The sequence below is a fragment of the Aotus nancymaae genome, unplaced genomic scaffold, assembly GCF_030222135.1.
Source record: "Aotus nancymaae isolate 86718 unplaced genomic scaffold, 86718_ANA_hifiasm-v0.15.2.pri h1tg000006l, whole genome shotgun sequence".
NCBI lineage: Eukaryota > Metazoa > Chordata > Mammalia > Primates > Aotidae > Aotus > Aotus nancymaae.
Genome location: NW_026988417.1, coordinates 97,877,122 through 97,889,476, shown reverse-complemented (window position 1 = coordinate 97,889,476; position 12,355 = coordinate 97,877,122). Strand labels below are relative to the sequence as shown.

Here is a 12,355-nt window from a genome sequence, read left to right as displayed (position 1 = left end):
GTGAGATGGTATCTCAATGTAGTTTTGATTTGCATTTCTCTAATGACCAGTGATGATGAGCATTTTTTCATATGTTTGTTGGCCTCATGTATGTCTTCTTTTGTAAAGTATCTGTTCATATCCTTCACCCATTTTTGAATGGGCTTGTTTGTTTTTTTCTTGTAAATCTTTTTTAGTTCATTGTAAATTCTGTATATCAGCCCTTTGTCAGACGGGTAGGCTGCAAAAATTTTTTCCCATTCTGTTGGTTGCCGATTCACTCTATTGACTGTTTCTTTTGCCGTGCAAAAGCTGTGGAGTTTGATTAGGTCCCATTTGTCTATTTTGGCTTTTGTTGCCAATGCTTTTGGTGTTTTGGTCATAAAGTCCTTGCCTACGCCTATGTCCTGAATGGTTTTGCCTAGGTTTCCTTCTAGTGTTTTTATGGTGTTACGTCTTATGTTTAAGTCTTTAATCCATCTGGAGTCAATTTTAGTGTAAGGTGTCAGGAAGGGGTCCAGTTTCTGCTTTCTGCATATGGCTAGCCTGTTTTCCCAACACCACTTATTGAACAGGGAATCCTTTCCCCATTGATTGTTTTTTTCAGGTTTGTCAAAGATCAGGTGGTTGTAGATATGTTGTGTCGCCTCCGACGTCTCTGTTCTGTTCCATTGGTCTATATCTCTGTTTTGGTACCAGTACCATGCTGTTTTGATTACTGTAGCCTTGTAGTATAGTTTGAAGTCCGGTAGTGTGATGCCTCCTGCTTTGTTCTTTTTGCTTAGAATTGACTTGGCTATGCGGGCTCTCTTTTGGTTCCATATGAAGTTTAAGGTGGTTTTTTCCAGTTCTGTGAGGAAGGTCATTGGTAGCTTGATGGGGATAGCGTTGAATCTGTAAATTACTTTGGGCAGTATGGCCATTTTCACGATATTAATTCTTCCTAACCATGAACATGGAATGTTTCTCCATCTGTTTGTGTCCTCTCTTATTTCGTTGAGCAGTGATTTGTAGTTCTCCTTGAAGAGGTCCTTTACGTTCCTTGTTAGTTGTATTCCTAGGTATTTTATTCTCTTTGTAGCAATTGTGAATGGCAGTTCGTTCTTGATTTGACTCTCTTTAAGTCTGTTATTGGTGTATAGGAATGCTTGTGATTTTTGCACATTGATTTTGTATCCTGAGACTTTGCTGAAGTTGCTTATCAGTTTCAGGAGATTTTGGGCTGAGGTGATAGGGTCTTCTAGATATACAATCATGTCGTCTGCAAATAGAGACAATTTGACTTCCTCCTTTCCTAATTGAATACCCTTTATTTCTTTTTCTTGCCTGATTGCTCTGGCTAGAACTTCCAGTACTATATTGAATAGGAGTGGTGAGAGAGGGCATCCTTGTCTAGTGCCAGATTTCAAAGGGAATGCTTCCAGTTTTTGCCCATTCAGTATGATATTGGCTGTCGGTTTGTCATAAATAGCTTTTATTATTTTGAGATACGTTCCGTCGATACCTAGTTTATTGAGGGTTTTTAGCATAAAGGGCTGTTGAATTTTGTCGAAGGCCTTCTCTGCATCAATTGAGATAATCATGTGGTTTTTGTCTTTGGTTCTGTTTATGTGGTGAATTACATTTATAGACTTGCGTATATTGAACCAGCCTTGCATCCCCGGGATGAATCCTACTTGATCATGGTGGATAAGCTTTTTGATGTGCTGTTGTAATCGGCTTGCCATTATTTTATTGAAGATTTTTGCATCTATGTTCATCATGGATATTGGCCTGTAGTTTTCTTTTCTTGTTGAGTCTCTGCCAGGTTTTGGTATTAGGATGATGTTGGTCTCATAAAATGATTTGGGAAGGATTCCCTCTTTTTGGATTATTTGGAATAGTTTCAGTATGAATGGTATCAGTTCCTCTTTGTATGTCTGGTAGAATTCGGCTGTGAACCCATCTGGACCTGGGCTTTTTTTGGGTGGTAGGCTCTTAATTGCTGCCTCGACTTCAGACCTTGTTATTGGTCTATTCAGGGTTTCGACTTCTTCCTGGTTTAGGCTTGGCAGGAGGCAGCTGTCCAGGAATTTATCCATTTCCTCCAGGTTTTCTAATTTATGTGCATAGAGTTGTTTGTAATAATCTCTGATGATGGTTTGAATTTCTGTGGAATCTGTGGTGATATCCCCTTTGTCATTTTTTATTGCATCTATTTGATTATTCTCTCTTTTCTTTTTTATTAGTCTGGCTAGTGGTCTGTCTATTTTGTTGATCTTTTCAAAAAACCAGCTCCTGGATTTATTGATTTTTTGAAGGGTTTTTCGTGTCTCTATCTCCTTCAATTCTGCTTTGATCTGAGTTATTTCTTGTCTTCTGCTAGGTTTTGAGTTTTTTTGATCTTGCTCCTCTAGCTCTTTCAATTTTGACGATAGGGTGTCAATTTTAGATCTCTCCTTTCTTCTCATGTGGGCACTTATTGCTATATATTTTCCTCTAGAGACTGCTTTAAATGTGTCCCAGAGATTCTGGTATGTGGTGTCTTCATTCTCGTTGGTTTCGAAGAACGTCTTTATTTCTGCCTTCATTTCATTGTTTATCCAGTCAACATTCAGGAGAAAGTTGTTCATTTTCCATGAGGCTGTGCGGTTCTGGGTTGGTTTCTGAATTCTGAGTTCTAACTAGATTGCACTGTGGTCTGAGAGACTGTTTGTTATGGTTTCCGTTCTTTTGCATTTGCTGAGGAGTGATTTACTTCCAATTATGTGGTCAATTTTAGAGTAGGTGTGATGTGGTGCTGAGAAGAATGTATATTCTGTGGATTTGGGGTGGAGAGTTCTGTAAATGTCTATTAGGTTTGCTTGTTCCAGGTCTGAGTTCAAGTCCTGGATATCCTTGTTAATTTTCTGTCTCGTTGATCTGTCTAATATTGACAATGGTGTGTTGAAGTCTCCCACTATTATTGTGTGGGAGTCTAAGTCTCTTTGTAAGTCTTTAAGAACTTGCCTTATGTATCTGGGTGCTCCTGTATTAGGTGCATATATATTTAGGATCGTTAGCTCTTCTTGCTGCATTGATCCTTTTACCATTATGTAATGTCCTTCTTTGTCTCTTTTGATCTTTGTTGCTTTAAAGTCTATTTTATCAGAGATGAGAATTGCAACTCCTGCTTTTTTTTGCTCTCCATTTGATTGGTAAATCTTCCTCCATCCCTTTATTTTGAGCCTTTGTGTATCCTTGCATGCGAGATGGCTTTCCTGGATACAGCACACTGATGGGTTTTGGCTTTTTATCCAATTTGCCAGTTTGTGTCTTTTGATTGGGGCATTTAGTCCGTTTACATTTAGGGTTAATATTGTTATGTGTGAATTCAATCCTGTCATTTTGGTGCTAGGTGGCTGTTTTGCCCTTTGGTTGATGCAGATTCTTCATTGTGTTGATGCTCTTTACCTTTTCGTGTGTTTTTGGAGTGGCTGGTACTGGTTGTTCTTTTCTATGTGTAGTGCCTCCTTCAGGAGCTCTTGTAGAGCTGGTCTGGTGGTGATGAACTCTCTGAGTTCTTGCTTGTTCACAAAGGATTTTATTTTTCCTTCACTTATGAAGCTTAGTTTGGCTGGATACGAAATTCTGGGTTGAAAGTTCTTTTCCTTAAGGATGTTGAATATCGTCCCCCACTCTCTTCTGTCCTGAAGGGTTTCTGCTGAGAGATCTGCAGTGAGTCTGATGGGCTTCCCTTTGTGGGTAACCCGACCTTTCTCTCTGGCTGCCCTTAGTATTTTCTCCTTCATTTCAACCCTGGTGAATCTGATGATTATGTGTCTTGGGGTTGCTCTTCTAGAGGAGTATCTTTGTGGTGTTCTCTGTATTTCCTGGACTTGAATCTCGGCCTGCCTTGTTAGGTTGGGGAAGTTTTCCTGGATAATATCCTGAAGAGTATTTTCCAGCTTGGATGCATTCTCTTCGTCACATTCAGGTACACCTATCAAACGTAGATTAGGTCTTTTCACATAGTCCCATATTTCTTGTTGACTTTGTTCATTCCTTTTTACCCTGTTTTCTCTAATCTTGCCTTCTCGTTTTATTTCATTGAGTTGATCTTCGACCTCTGATATCCTTTCTTCTGCTTGGTCAATTCGGCTGTTGAAACTTGTGCATGCTTCACGAAGTTCTCGTGTTGTGTTTTTCAGCTCCATCAATTCGCTCATATTCCTCTCTAAGTTGTCCATTCTTGTTAGCATTTCGTCAAGTCTTTTTTCAAGGTTCTTAGTTTCTTTGCATTGGGTTAGAACATGTTCTTTTAGCTCACGGAAGTTTCTTATTATCCACTTTCTGAAAGCTGATTCTGTCATTTCATCACACTCATTCTCCATCCAGTCTTGTTCCCTTGCTGGTGGGGAGTTGTGATCCCTTGTAGGAGGAGAAGTGTTGTGGTTTTGGGTGTTTTCATCCTTTTTGCGCTGGTTTCTTCCCATCTTTGTGGATTTATCCACCTGTTGACTTTGTAGTTGTTGTCTTTCTGATTTTGGTAATTTTAAGTCTGCTGTGGCAGAACTCATAAACCCCCTGCTCTTCCCCCCAGGTGTTCTGTCCCAGGGAGTTACGGTTTTATGATGTTCCCCTGTGCGGTTGCTGTTTTCCCTGCCCACAAGGTGGCAGCCTAGTCACACTCAGGTTGCAGACGCTTCGCTAAGCTGCTGTGGGCTCCACCCAGCTTCCGTGTGAACTTCTGGGTGTAGTTAGAACTGCTTCCGATATGTTGGCCCGCCCCTGTAGTGACGGGGTCTCTGTAGTGGCGGATTGCCTTGGTAGAGAACAGCAGGGTGCCTATGGAGAACGCCCCTCCTCCACAGAGCTGGACCGTCCCGGTTTCAGTTGTGTTTCAGGTCTTCTTGCTGGGTAAGAGGGGACACCGTCTCATCTGATCTGCCTCCGGAGCCGCTGCATTGGCTAAAGCCGCGGCTCTGAGATTCCTGGCGCTGGCCTGGCTCCCCGTTTCAGCTCCCCTTGCTGGCTTATAGGGGACTCAGACTCTCTCACTTTGTACAGTGAGCCCTTGCCTCAGGGTGCCGGCCCAGCGGCTGCGCCGTTCAAGCCAGCGGCGCCAGCGGCGCTGGCGACCCGTGTGGCTTCTCTGCGTGTGAATCTCCTGGTCTGTGGGCAGTAAAAATCAGTCTGGAAATACGGCGTCCACTCACCCTCTGTGCTTTCTCTCGGAGCTGCATTCCCGAGTTCCTCCTAAGCGGCCATCTTGGATCTCCCCTAAAGTATTTTTCTGTTGTCCAATCAGTCAGGGCATGTAATTCTTAGTGTCCAAGCACCATTGCTTTTTGTTCAGGTCCAGGAATCATCTCTTTGCCTTCTTTATTGTCAAATGCCCCCTTCCTAACTGCTTCCATACCCCGCTTCATGAGAAAAAGGTAGCAGGGCTGTTACTTAAATGCTGCGGCTCTTCAGAAACTAAGTGGACCGGAAGGTTATAGATTGGTCTGCAGTTCCGTAATATCGCTTATCTGATTACAGCATTACTCATCGTCCACTGGGCTTCCAATGACTCCCTCCAAGGCTGTTACTGGGCTTCATTAATGAGGACCACAAATGCAAGTCTCACCCAGAATATGTAGGAGAATTTGAACAATGATTTGTTTTCTAATCAGGCTCACTTTTCTGTTTGGAATATTGCCACTTAAGCAGGGAACCATGCACCATCCAGACGTGTCCTCTTTAGACTCCACCCCCTGCATTGCTAGAGTGTGATCTCTTCGATGCTGTCTGGAACTTGACTTTGCAGACACCACCAGCAGCAAGGAGGACAGGTAAGGGTCCTGTGCAGAGCAGGAAGAGTGGTCCCATTCCTGCAAGGATATCCGTCTTTTGGCTGGCAAAGCAGGCAGCTCGGCGATGGGATGCAGGGAGGGTATGAATTGGAAGGATCTGTTGGATTGGAAGGGCCCATTGGCATCAGCATTGTGGGGCAATAGTCTCAAAACTCCTCCGCAGAGGAGACAGTCAGGTCACCGCTCAAGGACTTCCTGCGACATGCAGGAGTCTATGGAGGAGGTGGGGTGACTGCCCCGGGTGACAGCAGTTGAGGGTGCACAGGGTAAAAGACCCCTGCCACCACCCCTAGTGGCTCTCAGGTTCTACTGATGGGAGGTAGCCCCACAGTTGGGAAATGTGAGTGAAAACCTGGGCTGGCTTCACGAGTGTGTGACTTTGGTTTCATATAAATGGAATCATTTTATATGTGGTCGTTTGTGACTGACTTCTTTTACTTGGCATAATACTTAGTTTAATGCTCTATTTTCACCATCTTAGAATTTTTAACTTAGTTTACCTTAATTAATTAATTAATTAATTAATTAATTTTGAGACGGAGTTTTGCTCTGTTACCCAGGCTGGGGTGCAGTGCGCAATCTCGGCTCACTGCAACCTCCCCCCACCGAGTTCAAGCAATTCTCACGCCTCAGCCTCCCAAGTAGCTGGGACTACAGGCACCTGCCACCATGCCTGGCTAATTTTTGTATTTAGTAGAGATGGAGTTTCACCAGGTTGGCCAGGTTGGTCTGGAACATTTGACCTCAAGTAATTTGCCCACCTCGGCCTCCCAAAGTGCTAGAATTACAGGCATGAGCCACTGCACCCAGCTAAAACATTTAATTTTATCTTTTCATGTGTGTTTTGGAAGTGAAGTCTACTGGGGCAATGGAACTTATATGTGCATGGTGGAGATATGCCAAGCATCCAGGCACTGAACAGTGACCAGGCAGCTAGGGACATTGTGGAGTCCCCAGGTAGCCAGGTCAGGACCTGGGCCTTAATCAGTGGTGATAACAGGGGCTGCTGCAGCGGTGGTGATGGTGGCAGTGGCTGCAGCCATGAGAAAATGAAGGACTTCACATGGGGACATCACCAGGACAAGGAGGTGGGGAGCCGCTTGCCTCTCTGTCTCCAGAGCCCATCCCTGCAGCGTCCGCACAAATGCTAACTCTCTGGCCTGAGCCCTGGGACAGGAACTGCAGGTGACTGGGCAGTCAACTTTGTCAGTAAATTATTACAAAAGAAAAGGATACACATGGGTACTGCAATAAAGCATACCAGGAAGCAATTAGAATTTTTGGAGTGTGGACTCTCCAGTTTTTTAAACTACTGAGACACTACAAAGCAAATATCCACAGGCTTAGAAATTAAAAGTCATTGCATTCAACTGTTTTCATGAAATGATACGGGGGAAGCTTCAATGCATATTACTAAGTGAAAGAAGGCAATCTGAAAAGATCTATACATATGGTAAGCCTAAAACCACTCTAAAAAAATATAGCCTAATTGAAAGGGGGCAAAAATAAGCAAAAGACCTAAACAGACACATAACAGAAAAAATATATACAGATGGCAAAATAAGCATATGAAAGAATGATTAACATCATATGTCACTGGGGAATTGCAAATTAAAACAACGAGATACCACTACGTACCTGGAGTGTGTAGCAAAAATCTAAACAATGACAATACGAAATGCTGGCAAGGATGTAGAGCAACAGGGACTCTCATTCATTGCTGGTGGAAATACAAAATGGTACAGCCACGTTGGAAGACAGTTTGGCAGTTTCTTGCAAAATGAAACATACTTTTACCATATGATTCAGCAATCATGCTCCTTGGTATTTACCTAAATGATTTCCACACAAAAATCTACACATAGAGGCCAGGCATGGTGGCTCACGTCTGTAATCCCAGAACTTTGGGAGGCTGAGGTGGGTGGATCACCTGAGGTTAGGAGTTTGAGACCAGCCTGGCCAACAAAGCAAAGCCCTGTCTCTACTAAAAATACAAAAATTAGCCAGGTGTGGTGATGGGAGCCTGTAATCCCAGCTACTCAGGAGGCTGAGGCATGAGAATCGCTTGAACCTGGGAGGAAGAAATTCGTGCATAAACCTGGGAGGAAGAAATTCGTGCATAAGTTTAGGCAAGATCTAAGATGCCAGGTTGAAGATGAATGCATCTGAGAACAGGTTAGTTTCTGTTCAGCTTCCTTTGGATGTTGGAGTCTTAGGAAAATGAGGCGGCTGTAATCACTACCACTACTGCCTTCATCTATAGTGTGTGTTTAATATGGGCTAGGCATTGCGCTAAGCTTTTACGTGTATTATCTCATTTCATTCTTATAACAATCATAAAGTGCAGTAATTTTCCTTATCTCCCCTGTACAAATAAAAAAGTGGAGACACAGAGAGATTAAACAGGCTGTCAGAGGAGGAATGCCCAGCCATTCAATTGTAGAAAAGGAATTCAAACATAGGCATTCTGACTCCAAAATATTTACTCATAACAAGTACAAAAAGCAGTTAGTTACATAAAAAGCTATATCTTAGAATTTTTGTACAGAACTGCCAGTAAAGGCAAGACAGCTTTAGGACCTCACCAGAGTAAAACACTAGAGGCGGAGAGGCAGGACACGATGTAGTCAGGGGAAGATTTATTCCAGGAGTGCTAGTGATAGAGGAGAAAGAATGCCTTGATAAAACACCCCTGTGAAAATACACTTCACAGCCTTCCTGAACCCAGAAATGTCCAGCAATACAATGATACACACAGCAAATCAGGGGCCACTGTTCTGATTCTGACACTGTGACTCCACTGTGCCCTCCAAGTTAGTGTGATCCAGGGAAACACATGTGGTTGCATTGAGCTGAGATTGAGCCATTGCACTCCCGCCTGGGCAAGAAGAGCGAAACTCTGTCTCAAAAAAAAAAATTCTTAAATGAGTCTTTTTCTTTCAGCACTTTGAGTATAACATTCTACTGCCTCTACTACCCATGGTTTTTGATGATAAATCAGCTTTTAATTTTATTGAGAAATTCTTGAATGTCATGAGTTGCTTCTTTCTTATTTTTAAGATTCTCTATCTTCATTTTTGATGTTTATCATGTGTCTAAGTGTGCATCCCTTTGAATTTATTCTACTCAGGGTTCATCAAGCTTCCTGGATACATAGATGAATTTTTTGCTCTTGTTGCCCAGGCTGGAGTGCAATGGCACGGTCTCAGCTCACTGCAAACTCCACCTCCTGAGTTCAAGTGATTCTCCTGCCTCAGCCTCTCTGGTAGCTGAGATTACAGGCATGCACCACCATGCCCAGCTAATTTTGTATTTTTAGTAGAGATGGGGTTTCTTCATGTTGGGTCAGGCTGGTCTCAAACTACCGACCTCAGATGATCCACCCGCCTTGGCCTCCCAAAGTGCTGGGATTACAGGCGTTAGCCACTGAGCCTGGCCAAGATGAATGTTTTTCACCAGATTCGGGAAGTTTTCAGCCATATGTCTTCAAAGAATTCTTCTTCCCTTTTCTCTCTCTTTTTACCTTCTGAGATTCCTATTATGTATTTGTCAATATGCTTGATGATGTTCTACATATCACTGAGGCTCTTTTCATTTTTCTTCATTTGTTTTAATTTAAGACCTTTATTAACAGATACTTGCAGTTTGTTGACTTTTTTGAAAAAAACAAGTTGTAAACTTTTATTACAAATTATAAATGAAGTTCTTAAAAATCTCAACTTGACCAGATATGAAACAATTTAAAAACCTTTAAAGACGTATTGAGAAAAACCAGGCATTTTTAAAAAACACGTTTGTTATTACCAAAAAGAGACGTCTTTAGGTAAAAATAATAAAAACCCCATGCTGCATAGATAATGCAGATAGTTCTATTTATCTGGTCAACAGGCAAAAAGCAAGCGCTTAAGGTCTTCAGTTCCCATCTTCTGTTCATTTCTTATTGCTGGAATTTGTTAACAATTTCTTCTTGTTGGATGACTAAACCGGATGATGGTAGAGATGGTAAGCCAGCATTTACTCAGCCCTGCCCTGCTCAGCCTCGGGGACAGACGAATTCTCAGCTGATGGATCAGCTGCTTTTGTGTCTTTGCCATCTTGTGGTTTAGGGTTTTCTGGGCATCCGTGTGTTTCTTAGACTGGATAATCTCAACTAACCAACCTTCAGTTTGGTGATTCTTCCTTCTGTCTCAAATTTGCTGTTGAGACAATCTAATGACTTTTTCATTTTAGTTATCGTAAATTTTAACTCCAGAATTTCTCTTCGCTTCTTTTAAAAAAGTAATTTATATCTACTGATATTCTCTGTTTAGTGAGATATCACTCTCATACTTTCCTTTAGTTCTTTAGACATGGTTTCCTTTAGTTGTTGAGGACATATTTTAAATAGCTGACTTAAAGTACTTTTAGTAAGTTAAACGTCTGGGCTTACTGCCGGACAATTTCACTGATTGCTTCCTTCTTGTGCATGAGTCATACTTTCTCGTTTCTTGGCATGTGCTGTGGTTTGAATGTGTCCCCTCAAATTGATGCGTTGGAAACTTAATCTCCAATGCAACAGTGTTGAGAGGTGGGAACTTTAAGAAGTGAGCAGGTCACGAGGACTTTGCCATCACGAATGGATTAACATCATCGTAATGGGAGTGGATCAGTTATTATGAAGGTGAGCTTGTTATAAAAGTGAGTTTGGCCTCCTCTTGCTCTCTCTTGCCCTTCTGCCTTCTGCCACGGGATAACACAGTATAAAGTCCCTTACCAGATGCTAGCACCATGCTCTTGGACTTCCCAGCCTCTAAAACCATTAGCCAAATAAATTTCTGTTCATTACTAGTCACCTAGTCTCAAATATTCTGTTACGGCAGCAAACAATGACAACATGGACTAAGATAACATGTCTTACAATGTTTGTTGAAAACTACATTTCAAGCTTTGTGCAATGGCAGTATTGTAGCCAATGAGGTTTATCTGAGGCACGATTATTGCTAATTGAAAACTTTTCCCAACGCCCCGCCATGACAACTTGAATTACAGTCGGCATTGGCAATTTTTGACAGTCTCTACAGAGACTGAATTTTAAAAAAAAAAAGATTGCATTTCAAATAACACAATATGGCAACTCTGGAAATTGGATTCTCTCCCTCCCTAGAGTTTGTTATTACTGCTTTTGTGTATATTTTTGTTGTTTGCTTGTTTGTTTAGTGACTTCTCTGAATAAATTCTTCGTATTCTTTGTTGTGTGTAGCCACTGAAATTCCTGCTTAGTGAGCTTACTAGTCAGCTAATGATTACAGAGTGATTTCCTTAGACACTTGAAACCAATAAGCCTGTTGGTCTTTGCCAGTGGGCCATCTGTATATGTTGGGCACACCTTTAGGACTCAGTCAGGCAGCTGACAACTCTCCTAGCCTTCACTTCCTCATTGTGCAGAGGTTTGAGGCCAGCAGAGGTCAAAGCTCAGGGCCTTCTCAGGTCTTTCCTGAGCATGCAGAAAATGCTGGGCATGTGCACAGCCCAATGTGGCCTTGTAGGTTCCCAGGAATATGCAGGAGAGCTTTTCAAAGCCCCATTGACATTTCGCTCTCCAGCTTTTCCTTTTAAATGCTTTGACTAGCTTATTATTTGCCCCAACTGTTATCCACTGCTTTGGGAGGCTGCAAAGTTAAACAATGGTTTTAAGTGTTTTTGACAAATGTCCCCAGGGTATCAGGTGAGCTCAGAGTCAGGTCAAATAAAGACAGTCTTGTTAGTAGGGTCTCTCAGGGAACCACCCAGCAGGTAAAACAATGACAATTCTCAAAGAATAAGCCCTTGAAGAACCTTAACCCATTTTCTCCCCTCTGGTGGCTGCCAAGCTGCTGGTTTTCACTGTGATTGGGAGGCTGTTTTCAAGGCTAATACAAAGCCAGAGAAAGAGGAATGGGAATAGGGCAAGTGAAAATGCCATAAAGCTAGTTGTTCTTACCAAGATTCAGTCATTTTCTTGAGTAAATGCTCCCTGGATTGCTACAACACTTTAATTTTCAGATTTCTGAGAAAAGTTGCTTCTATTCATTTTTGCCATTTTCTCATTGCTTTCTATGGAAGCAAGAATTTTCAGAGGTCCTCACTCTGCTATTTTTGCTGACATCAACTCCCAGTAAGGTGGTTGGGTGTGGTAGCTCATGCCTGTAATCCCAGCACTTTGAGAGACCAAGGCCTGGTGGATCACAAGGTCAGGAGTTCAAGATCAGCCTGGTCAACATGGTGAAAGCCTGTCTCTACTAAAATACAAAGAATTATCCAGGCGTGGTAGCTTATGCCTGTAGTCCCAGCTACTTTGGAGGCTGAGGCAGAAGCATGGCTTGAACCTGGGAGGCAGAGATTGCAGCGAGCCAAGATCATGCCACTGCACTCCAGCCTGGATGACAGAGCGAGACTGTCTCAAAAAACAAAAACTTCCAGTGAGGAAATACTGGTCTAGTGAATGAATATCATCATATTCATCCCTGTGCTTCACGTTCATTTCAATTGTCTTAACGCTTTGTATTAAGATAGCTCTGTTTCTCTGGAGGTCCTGCTGAGAC

General features: G+C 42.3%; 1 non-coding gene across 1 annotated transcript; it reads left to right on the top strand.

The window, feature by feature from the left end:
• The first annotated feature begins 10,717 nt into the window (after positions 1–10,717).
• Positions 10,718–10,858, top strand: LOC135272221 (U4 spliceosomal RNA). The gene has a single exon (XR_010340300.1). It is a non-coding gene; the product is annotated as a U4 spliceosomal RNA (small nuclear RNA).
• Positions 10,859–12,355: the final 1,497 nt, after the last annotated feature.